This window comes from Acanthaster planci, linkage group LG03 (assembly GCF_054643075.1).
Source record: "Acanthaster planci isolate LZ-2023a linkage group LG03, COTS_SCS, whole genome shotgun sequence".
Lineage (NCBI taxonomy): Eukaryota > Metazoa > Echinodermata > Asteroidea > Valvatida > Acanthasteridae > Acanthaster > Acanthaster planci.
The window spans coordinates 671568-683780 of NC_141779.1; the positions used below are offsets into that span (position 1 = coordinate 671568).

The 12213-nt window shown below is 35.2% G+C and overlaps 2 long non-coding RNA genes across 9 annotated transcripts in view; one reads left to right on the forward strand and one right to left on the reverse strand.

Annotated features, from left to right (window-relative positions):
* LOC147799529 (uncharacterized) overlaps positions 1–12213 on the reverse strand; it is a 278554-nt gene that overhangs the window by 144604 nt on the left and 121737 nt on the right. For 3 of the 8 annotated variants that reach the window (XR_015424937.1, XR_015424938.1, XR_015424936.1), the window contains 2 exons: positions 11740–11827; positions 8463–10866 (listed from right to left, as the gene is read on the reverse strand). The exons of 1 other annotated variant lie outside the window; for it this stretch is intronic. This is a non-coding gene — a long non-coding RNA (uncharacterized LOC147799529). 4 more of the 8 variants (XR_015424934.1, XR_015424939.1, XR_015424941.1 and 1 more) reach the window with 4 other exon arrangements.
* Positions 830–5969, forward strand: LOC147799531 (uncharacterized). The gene is made up of 2 exons (XR_015424943.1): positions 830–1622; positions 1699–5969. It is a non-coding gene; the product is annotated as an uncharacterized LOC147799531 (long non-coding RNA).

Below are 12213 nucleotides of genomic sequence, written 5' to 3' on the forward strand. Positions count from 1 at the left end.
CTTTGTCCTTTGTCCTTTGTCCTTTGTCCTTTGTCCTTTGTCCTTTGTCCTTTGTCCTTTGTCCTCTGTCCTCTGTCCTCTGTCCTCTGTCCTCTGTCCTTTGTCCTTTGTCCTTTGTCCTTTGTCCTTTGTCCTTTGTCCTTTGTCCTTTGTCCTTTGTCCTTTGTCCTTTGTCCTTTGTCCTTTGTCCTTTGTCCTTTGTCCTTTGTCCTTTGTCCTTTGTCCTTTGTCCTTTGTCCTTTGTCCTTTGTCCTTTGTCCTTTGTCCTTTGTCCTTTGTCCTTTGTCCTTTGTCCTTTGTCCTTTGTCCTTTGTCCTTTGTCCTTTGTCCTTTGTCCTTTGTCCTTTGTCCTTTGTCCTTTGTCCTTTGTCCTTTGTCCTTTGTCCTTTGTCCTTTGTCCTTTGTCCTTTGTCCTTTGTCCTTTGTCCTTTGTCCTTTGTCCTTTGTCCTTTGTCCTTTGTCCTTTGTCCTTTGTCCTTTGTCCTTTGTCCTTTGTCCTTTGTCCTTTGTCCTTTGTCCTTTGTCCTTTGTCCTTTGTCCTTTGTCCTTTGTCCTTTGTCCTTTGTCCTTTGTCCTTTGTCCTTTGTCCTTTGTCCATTGTCCTTTGTCCTTTGTCCTTTGTCCTTTGTCCTTTGTCCTTTGTCCTTTGTCCTTTGTCCTTTGTCCTTTGTCCTTTGTCCTTTGTCCTTTGTCCTTTGTCCTTTGTCCTTTGTCCTTTGTCCTTTGTCCTTTGTCCTTTGTCCTTTGTCCTTTGTCCTTTGTCCTTTGTCCTTTGTCCTTTGTCCTTTGTCCTTTGTCCTTTGTCCTTTGTCCTTTGTCCTTTGTCCTTTGTCCTTTGTCCTTTGTCCTTTGTCCTTTGTCCTTTGTCCTTTGTCCTTTGTCCTTTGTCCTTTGTCCTTTGTCCTTTGTCCTTTGTCCTTTGTCCTTTGTCCTTTGTCCTTTGTCCTTTGTCCTTTGTCCTTTGTCCTTATGTAACCTACCTTTTATTTCCAAGTTGTGAATAAATGCCACACAAAATAATCACATCTGCTCATTTATTATTCTTCTTGCAATTATCAACTTAAATAAAGTTTCTAGACTTGTAACAAATTGTAATATGTATTATTTACTTCTATTAATTTGTGAATAAATGCCACACAGAATAATCAGATCTTCTCATTTATTATTCCTCTTGCAATTATCAACTTAAATAAAGTTTCTAGACTTGTAACAAATTGTAATATGTATTATTTAGCTTCTATTAATTTGTGAATAAATGCCACAGAAATTAAATTATCAAATCTGCTCGTTTATTATTCCTCTTCCAATTATCAACTTAAAATAAAGTTTGTATACTTTAAACGTTGTGTTGTTTTTAGAACATGGGAGTTTTAAATGCAAGGTTGCCAACAATTCTTCTTACACGGGGGTTTAAAAAAAATTTTAGAAGCAATTATTCTTGCAGTTTACTCTTAAAACATGGGGTTACGAACAATTTCCGCCATTTTATCTACTAACTTTTAAATCGAGGTTAGAAAAGTTGCAAACAGGTCACTTTTTAGAACATGGGGTTTAGAACAAATTTAATGTCCATTTTTAAATGCGAAGTTGCAAACAATTCACTTTTTTAATCAAACATTGGGGTTAGAACAATTTTAGCTAAAATACTTGTAATTTTACTTTTTTAAAACATAGTTATTCACATTTTTTCACATGGAGGTTAGAACAATTTTAGAAGCAATTATTCTTGCAGTTTTACTCTTAAAACATTGGGTTACGAACAATTTTCGCCATTTTATCTACTACCTTTTAAAACGAGAGGTTAGAAAGTTGCAAACATGGGGGTTAGAACAAATTTAATGTCAATTTTTAAATGCGAAGTTGCAAACAATTCACTTTTTTAATCAAACATTGGGGTTAGAACAATTTTAGCAAATATACTCGTAATTTTACTTTTTTAAAACATAGTTATTCATATTTTTAACATGGGGGTTAGAACAATTTTAGAATCAATTATTCTTGCAATTTTACTCTTAAAACATGGGGTTAGGAACAATTTCCGCCATTTTATCTACTACTTTTTAAATCGAGAGGTTAGAAAAGTTGCAAACAGGTCACTTTTTTACAACATGGGGTTTAGAACAAATTTAATGTCAATTTTTAAATGCGAAGTTGCAAACAATTCACGTTTTTAATCAAACATTGGGGTTAGAACACTTTTAGCAGCAAATATACTTGTAATTTTACTTTTTTAAAACATAGCTATTCACATTTTTAACAACATGGGGGTTAGAACAATTTTAGAATCAATTATTCTTGCAATTTTATTCTAAAAACATCAGTTTTAGGAGCAATTACTCCCGTTACATGGAATCGGAAACAATTTTCACCAATTTTTTCTGCAGCATTTTAAAACGTACCGTAACGAACAATTTTAATGGCAAATTTTAAATGCGAATTTGCAAAAAATTCACTTTTTTAGATCATGGGGGGTTAAGAACACTTTTAGCAGCAAATATACTTGTAATTTTACTTTTAAAACATAGTTATTCACATTTTTAACAACATGGGGGTTAGAACAATTTTAGAAGCAATTATTCTTGCAGTTTTACTCTTAAAACATGGGGTTACGAACAGTTTCCGCCATTTTATCTACTACCTTTTAAAACGAGAGATTAGAACAATTTTAAATGAAAAGTTGCAAACAAGTCACTTTTTTTAGAACATGGGGGTTAGAGAACAAATTTAATGTCAATTTTAAATGCGAAGTTGCAAAGAATTCACTTTTTTAATCAAACATTGGGTTTAGAACAATTTTAGCAAATACACTTGTAATTTTACTTTTTTAAAACATAGTTATTCACATTTTTAACATGGGGGTTAGAACAATTTTAGAAGCAATTCTTGCAATTTTACTCTTAGAACATGGGGGTTAGAGAACAAATTTAATGTCAATTTTTACATGCGAAGTTGCAAACAATTCACTTTTTTAATCAAACATTGGGGTCTGAACAATTTTAGCAAATATACTTGTAATTTTACTTTTTTAAAACATAGTTATTCACATTTTTAACATGGGGGTTAGAACAATTTTAGAAGCAATTATTCTTGCAGTTTTACTCTTAAAACATGGGGTTACGAACAATTTCCGTCATTAGTACTACCTTTTAAAATGAGAAGTTAGAAATGTTGCAAACAGGTCACTTTTTTAGAACATGGGGGTTAGAACAAATTTAATGTCAATTTTTAAATGCGAAGTTGCAAACAATTCACTTTTTTAATCAAACATTGGGTTTAAAAAAATTTTAAAAGCAATTATTCTTGCAGTTTTACTCTTAAAACATGGGGTTACGAACAATTTCCGCCATTTTATCTACTACCTTTTAAAACGAGAGGTTAGAAAAGTTGCAAACAATTCACTTTTTTAATCAAACATTGGGTTTAAAAAAATTTTAGAAGCAATTATTCTTGCAGTTTTACTCTTAAAACATGGGGTTACGAACAATTTCCGCCATTTTATCTACTACCTTTTAAAATGAGAAGTTAGAAATGTTGCAAACAGGTCACTTTTTTAGAACATGGGGGTTAGAACAAATTTAATGTCAATTTTTAAATGCGAAGTTGCAAACAATTCACTTTTTTAATCAAACATTGGGTTTAAAAAAATTTTAGAAGCAATTATTCTTGCAGTTTTACTCTTAAAACATGGGGTTAGGAACAATTTCCGCCATTTTATCTACTACCTTTTAAAACGAGAGGTTAGAAAAGTTGCAAACAGGTTAATTTTTTAGAACATGGGGGTTAGAACAAATTTAATGTCAATTTTAAATGCGAAGTTGCAAAGAATTCACTTTTTTAATCGAACATTGGGGTTAGAACAATTTTAGCAAATACACTTGTAATTTTACTTTTTTAAAACATAGTTATTCACATTTTTAACATGGGGGTTAGAACAATTTTAGAAGCAATTCTTGCAATTTTACTCTTAGAACATGGGGGTTAGTGAACAAATTTAATGTCAATTTTTACATGCGAAGTTGCAAACAATTCACTTTTTTAATCAAACATTGGGGTCTGAACAATTTTAGCAAATATACTTGTAATTTTACTTTTTTAAAACATAGTTATTCACATTTTTAACATGGGGGTTAGAACAATTTTAGAAGCAATTATTCTTGCAGTTTTACTCTTAAAACATGGGGTTACGAACAATTTCCGCCATTTTATCTACTACCTTTTAAAATTAGAAGTTAGAAATGTTGCAAACAGGTCACTTTTTTAGAACATGGGGGTTAGAACAAATTTAATGTCAATTTTTAAATGCGAAGTTGCAAACAATTCACTTTTTTAATCAAACATTGGGTTTAAAAAAATTTTAGAAGCAATTATTCTTGCAGTTTTACTCTTAAAACATGGGGTTACGAACAATTTCCGCCATTTTATCTACTACCTTTTAAAACGAGAGGTTAGAAAAGTTGCAAACAATTCACTTTTAATCAAACATTGGGTTTAGAAGAATTTTAGAAGTAATTATTCTTCCAGTTTTACTCTTAAAACATGGGGTTAGGAACAATTTCCGCCATTTTATCTACTACCTTTTAAAACGGGAGGTTAGAAAAGTTGCAAACAGGTTAATTTTTTAGAACATGGGGGTTAGAACAAATTTAATGTCAATTTTAAATGCGAAGTTGCAAAGAATTCACTTTTTTAATCAAACATTGGGTTTAGAACAATTTTAGCAAATACACTTGTAATTTTACTTTTTTAAAACATAGTTATTCACATTGTTAACATGGGGGTTAGAACAATTTCAGAAGCAATTCTTGCAATTTTACTCTTAGAACATGGGGGTTAGAGAACAAATTTAATGTCAATTTTTACATGCGAAGTTGCAAACAATTCACTTTTTTAATCAAACATTGGGGTCTGAACAATTTTAGCAAATATACTTGTAATTTTACTTTTTTAAAACATAGTTATTCACATTTTTAACATGGGGGTTAGAACAATTTTAGAAGCAATTATTCTTGCAGTTTTACTCTTAAAACATGGGGTTACGAACAATTTCCGCCAATTTATCTACTACCTTTTAAAACGAGAGATTAGAACAATTTTAAATGAAAAGTTGCAAACAAGCCACTTTTTTTAGAACATGGGGGTTAGAGAACAAATTTAATGTCAATTTTTAAATGCGAAGTTGCAAACAATCCACTTTTTTAATTAAACATTGGGGTTAGAACAATTTTAGCAAATATACTTGTAATTTTACTTTTTTAAAACGTAGTTATTCACATTTTTAACAACATGGGGGTTAGAACAATTTTAGAATCAATTATTCTTGCAATTTTATTCTAAAAACATCAGTTTTAGGAGCAATTACTCCCGTTACATGGAATCAGAAACAATTTCCACCATTTCCTCTGCAGCATTTTAAAACGTACCGCAACGAACAATTTTAAGGGCAAATTTTAAATGCGAATTTGCAAAAAAATTCACTTTTTTAGATCATGGGGGTTAGAACAATTTTAGCAGCAAAAATACTTGTAAGTTTACTTTCTTAAAACCTACAGTTAAAAAAATGTCAGGTTGCAAACAATTCACATTTTTTACAACATGGGGGTTAGAACCATTTTAGAATCAGTTATTCTTGCAATTTTACTCTTTCAAACCATGAGAGGTTGAACAATTTTAATGGCAATTTTAAAATGCAAGGTCTCGGACAATTCACTTTTTAGGGTTAGAACAATTTTAGCAACAATTATGCTTTTAATTTTACTCTTTCAAGACGTAAGGGTTAGAACAATTTTAGCCATTTTTAGGAACAATTTTAATAGCATGTTGCATGTCCTCCAAGTAATGCCATTCAATTAGAATCTGTTCATTATGGTTTAATTCCAAGTTTAATTAGGGCAGAGGGATCAACATATTTCTACCTGTTTTGTTTTATTTGAAAATACTGAATTTTGAATAAATACCAGAGTAATTGTGAAGTTCTAGTCAGTTATACTCATTTATTGGGGTTAAAATCACATTAGCAGCAATTATGTTTCAACTGTAAAACATGTGGTTAGGAACAATTTTGGCCATTTTAATTTTCTACATTTCCAAAATATGGGATAAGACACTACTTTAACAGTTATGCTTTACCTTACAACGATCAATGAGTCTCTACTACTCTATTAGTCTCTACTAGTAGCCTTTTCACTGGATGAGATTGCAGTCTACACTCTCGTTGCAGTGGTGGCCTGGAACATGGAGAAGTGGTGACTGTTTCTATAGCAAAAGCAAACAAGACACACAGAAAAGACAATGAGAATTCTTTACTTCATACAAAATGATGTCTTAAATCTAATTGCAGCGAAGCGCGAGTTTTATCTTAGTGGATCAATCTTCTAACTTTTTCAGTTTATGCCACGTGGAAAATGCTCAAGATCAAAATTGGGTTTACTCTTCATTAATAAATGGGTTAATTAGCCTAACAAGATGGTTTCCTTTCTTGTGCGGAGGCAGCTTGTGCACAAAACCTCACGAGACTCGTCTGAAAAATTCTGAGTGTTTTCTAAGTAAAGACTTAGATTTTAACTGTTTTAACTGATTTAACTGTTCCTGACGCGTGTTAGTTTATGAGTCACTGCCCTGAATAATTAATGGCGTCCGCCTGTGGAACTCCTCGGAAGAAACGAATTTAACAAGGTGTCTCACAGAACGGATCTTGGATTGCAAAAAAGAATGAATCTGCTCGGAATTCTAGTCGTTCAAAGGCAACAATAAATTTGTCTCACAGCAAAAAGTGCGAAAAATGCCGTTTCTTTTTAGGGAGTTTTCTTCCAATCAGATTTTCACTGTTTCGTTAACCGGAGATCCGGGGCGTAACCTAACATTGCATGACGAAATCTTATTTTCCAGTCCTATTTTAACCTCGACACGTTTTTCAAGAGCCTTTTTGCCAACTACATTCGATACTAAATTCCAAAACGAAGTATATTGTTTGTCTGTTCAGAATTCTGACTTATTTTCCCATGCTGGTAAGAGTGGACTCTGTTAAGTATACGATACAATGCACTTCAGGTCCCAGAAAACGGCCAATAGGGCCTCAGCTTGCATACGAAAAATAAGGTCGGTTACGTCAGTTACCGGAATTGACCACAATCAAATTCATTTTGTGTTAAGGCGCTGAGCGAGTAAAGTTACAGCACTACTCGTGTTCGTGTTCCACAACTTAATTGCAACTTGATAATGCCCGGTCGCATTTTTGCTTTAACTTCGACAAATGGAGTAAAAAAGAAAGTAAACGGACCGGGCCTACGTCGAGGAAGATGGCTTAAAAGGCTACAAAATGCGTTTTCACATTTGATACTTACAGTCGTTACACCTCTCTCGTTGAAACTGTTGAAAGTGGCACGGTTTGGATGCCCTCGGGGGAGATATTTCGTAAGGTCAGAGCAGCAAGTGACGAAATGTTGCAAGCTTCCTCGGCGAGGCAAACGTCGATCTAGAAATGCGCATGTCCGGTTACCACGTGCAGGCAAAGGAATTTCAAAATTTGCATAAATGCCCGCCCTACAAAACACATTCTACTCGTATATCGCATGATGCCTTTGCAAATCACAACTGGACCAAATGCGGCGATCGGACGCAACAAATAATTTGAACAGCGTCAAAGAAAATCGTGCGTAACAAATGCTATTCATTCATTCTTAAGTTCGTCTAGGGGAACGTTGAGAGAACGTATCAAAGACTGAACGGCGTGAAGTATGCGCGTTCTTTTATTGCCGAAGTGGGGGCTTTAAATCAAACGAGCCTTTTGTTACTTCTTTTAATTCAATTTGAATTCTCCACACTAAAGACACTCTTGATTCGGGCAAGCTTTTGTTTGTTACATAAGAGACCCCTTGCACCAATACACTGTTTTCAATGGACAAGAAGGGCACAAATTTAAGGACTCATTTCAGAGACGGAGGTCGCTCCGCAAAAGCTTGCCCCGAATCACGAGGTATAGCGCAGTATCTTAAGTCTAGGGAATTTGAATTATGTTGGTGTGCAATCACATGACTCACTGTACCAACGTTTGGTCAAATTAAACTCTTAAACGATCTTTCTCGAACTCCTAGGTATTTTTTTAAAGGCATCCAATAAAAGAAGCACTTGGCGAAGCCAGCAGTCGCAGATAAACGTTTATATGGGATCTAAATAAATATACAGGGCATTTTGCCTACAGTGGAATTATCCTACCGAAAAAGTGAACACATTAAACCTCTCTCTTTGCTAATATTACGAAACTAAGTTCTTCAAGATCCTGATTGAGACACTCCGAGAGAAAAAGCAAAAAACTGCGTGAACGTTTTGGAAAAGTAAAGGAACTGATTATTTTGTACACACGAGCGAATAACAATTAAAAAAATAAAACAAAACAAAAAGGAAATAGGCAAATTCAAATAAATCAAATTAAAAATCAACAAACAGCACACACACCTGACAGAGACTACAGTTACAATACCTTTTATTGACATATTCTTCCCGAAATATGTTGCTGGTGTGGGTCAAGGTCAAGTCGATGAAATAAAAAAGAACAAGACATAAATAAGACAACCAAAATAAGACAACTATTTTAGCCTTATTATTGACCTACCAAAGGTGAGGGCGGAGGCAAAAGAGGCATTTTATTGATACAGAGAAAAACATTAGGGTTCCGTTTTATTTTCCTTCCTTCTGATGGTATATTCTAGAAAGGCCATTAAACATTGCGTGACAAAAGATTAAAATTTTATGGGCCCACCCCTCCCCCACAAAAAAATGTAGCTGTCCCCTTTCAAAAAAAGTGTGCCCCAAATCTGCCCATACCCAAGGTTTACGTTTCCAGCTCCTTGTGCATACTTTCCGAAGATGTACACAAAATATACATGAAGCTAAATGTTAACAGAACGTGCACTTGGTGCTGGTAAATAAACCCCTTCACCATTTTTGGAGCAAAATAATACTGAGTAATCGAAATAAAGGTTTCACAACCTTTAGTTAGTTACATGTACTTTTAATTAAACTGTGTGCTGCTTAAAATAAAAGCTAAACAAAGGATTAGGAAAGACCCATCACCAGTTAGTTAAAGAAATCATTAGACAGATTGTATGTAAAAATAAATGATAAATCATTGAGGGAAAATCACTCTGCCTTCTTCGGACTGAGATAAGACAATGACGTGCGGCACTGTCCTGTGACCAGCACAGACGTCTCAAGACATCATGGCCCAGTTGTACAGGTTGCTTGCGCTTAAGAACATAAGGGAAGATTTTATGTGCTTTTGATGGTGACACACTTAACCCCCACACTGGAAACAGGTGTTTACCTTTTGTTATGACAGGCTAATAGCTTTTATTTATCTGTGATTATAGAGATCAATTGAGAGCTCATAAACTAAGCTTTCCCGTGCAACCGTACTTGAAATGTTCAGCTTCAGAAGTTCAGCGTACCAATCCATTACCAATCAATTTTGTATTGCTATTTTTTCATTTTGGATACACCTTAAAGATATAATTTTTGACATCATAAGTAAAAACTGACCAACGCACAAATTTCTAATTAAGAAAAGTTTATGACAAAGAACCAGCTTCTTATTTCCTTCATGAATATGCCACACTCAAATATCGTGCACAAATAAGCATTGGGAAAATGTGGAAGCCATAAAGGGCTCTACGGCACAAGCACAGGAAACACACACCTGCAAATGTTGGTGCATGGTGTTTGATGCAAGGGATGCCTGCAATTTCATCGAAGGCTTTCATAGCTACAATATGCAGCACGTTGGTAAACGTTCCTGGTTTTGCCACATTTTCACCACTATCAGTGATACTGCAATATTTTCAGCAATTTTCCAACCCGTACTCTTGCTTTTTTATGCATGAACATTTGTGCAAGAAACCAATGATGATGAAACATTCGACTGCTAGAGGTTGATCTCAATTTGGTGAGAGATTCCTTGACTCCGACTCACAAGTAGCCATACTGGCAGCACATCTTCCCTGCCGCTTAGAGGTAACTTTGTTGCCGTCAAAGATTTATACAGCTCCAAACTGGTACTTTATAACATAAACAATTTCTGATGTGAATGGAGTAGAACAATTCATCCCTTAGACATCAGATTTTTAAGTTTGAGGTATCAACTTTGATCCCGGGAATTACTGTGAATGTGTTGTTCCTTTTTTTCTGAATTTGGCTCAACAGCAATTGTTCAAAAGGGAAAGAAAGTCAGAAATTTCACTGCACACAATAATTCATCATTTTGCTTCCATTCACGGGTCCAGACGATAATTGTTATAAGGGAAAGGAAGGCTCCAACTTCATAAGTCTGGTTTCAACCCCCCCCCAAAATGGAAACACAATGCTAATGTGTGTACGGAACCTGATGGCAGCAAGGCTATGACTGATGGGCAGCATATTGTGTGCTATTCTGCACAAAGGCAAGAGCAAGACAGATGTCAATACACAATATCCTCAGGATAATGGCATGCTTTACCCAGTGATACTTACGTGGGTTATGCACTGATGATGGAGTTAGGAAGGAGGTTTCAATCCGTGCAGAAAACATGCTGGACCCGTGCAATTTGGAGACAAGGGTGCACTTTCAAGAGACATAACATCCATGCAGTTTGAAGCTATTTCGCCACATAGGACCCGTGTTTTCAGTGCTTGTGAGAAAGGACCTCTCGTCGTTTTTTAAAAGAGGTGAAGGAAGGTAGAACGTGAACAAAATTGCAAGACTCAAGCGATGGCGAGCACCCCATATCGGCACCCTCCACATCGGAAACACCGTCACACTGATTAGGCTGCTGGGTTGCATTCCCAGGGCAGGCTTCAGGAAACCTGACAATTCCCAAAGATTACTGTTGTATCAACCTAGAAAAACACAAGCGAAAAGAAGCAAATGTCAGATGCTAGGAAAGTAATCAAACAAGGTCACTTCTGTGACTGTTTACTGCAGTGTGTCAATGGCAAGAATGAAAGCCATAACCACTCAGAATTTGATTCCGACACACGCTAAGACGTAACCTTTTCGTACAAGATTTTCTCAGTCCAAACACTGCATGGTATCTTTGATAAGTGACAGTAGATTGCCTTTGATAAACCTTTGACACACAAATATGTAAGATTTGCTCCAATTTTCTTAATGGCTCAAAGACTGTGGCTTATGATTCATAGCATCGGGTCCTTTTATTTTCCTTTCATACAAAATAATACTGACAGCTTTGAATGGTGCAGTATAACTAACCTCTCCAGGTGATCCGTGGAATGTTTGATTTTCCTGAAGCAAAGCCGAGGAAAACTAGAAAACTCCCTGGATCACCAACAGAGACTGGTTTATAACACCTCTCCCACAGATTCTCTTTAAATGTAATTGGTAACTGATTTATATAATAAAAACACAAATAAAAACTACGTCTTTTTGAACAAACAAAAAAACACTTTTCCAAACTACTTCTTCGCAAAATAATTGAACCAAACTCTTGTTGTGCAAGGTCTTTGCAATGCACGTAATTAGCTGTGTGCACCTCGGCATGCATTTGCACACAATGTCACAGGCAATGAGTACAGTTCTTTGGTAACTGTGGGTATAGTACCTCAGTTGAAACAGGTAGAGTTCTTTTGGACGGGAAATGCCAGATAGCAATAAAGTGAAAGCCACGTGACTGGTTCTTGGCCAATCAAGATAGAGAATCTGTGGAGGGTTTTGTCCAACCTTCTGATCGCATCCATCATGGCAAGCATTACCACTTTTTCTCTGCTCGAGTTAGTTGAATATCTGTGCTGTGTTTGCCCGACCCACTTCAGATCATGGATGGCACGTATTCAGTACAACCTATAGAAAAAAGGGTAAAGCATATCTATCAATGGCACTACTCAGTTCAACTTACAGCAGAACTAGTTTTCAATGTCAGAAGATTTCTTGGCCCTTTAGAACAGTACATGATCATTAGTTGTTAGCAAGTAAACTTGATACATGGAATTGAGCCAAAAAGAACATGAGCAGGTTACATTATCTCACAAAATTTTGAACATTGAAATATTTTTAGGGTGAACAAAAAATTGTCTTTGAATACAGAATATTTTCTTTGGTACTGAAATAGTTTTAAAAGGGATTTACATTCAGTCACATTGATATTTTGTAAATTCACAATGCAAAGTACTTTGAAAAGGCTGACTTAAAAATAGACTGACTGCAAATTCAAAAGTACATGTAAAGTC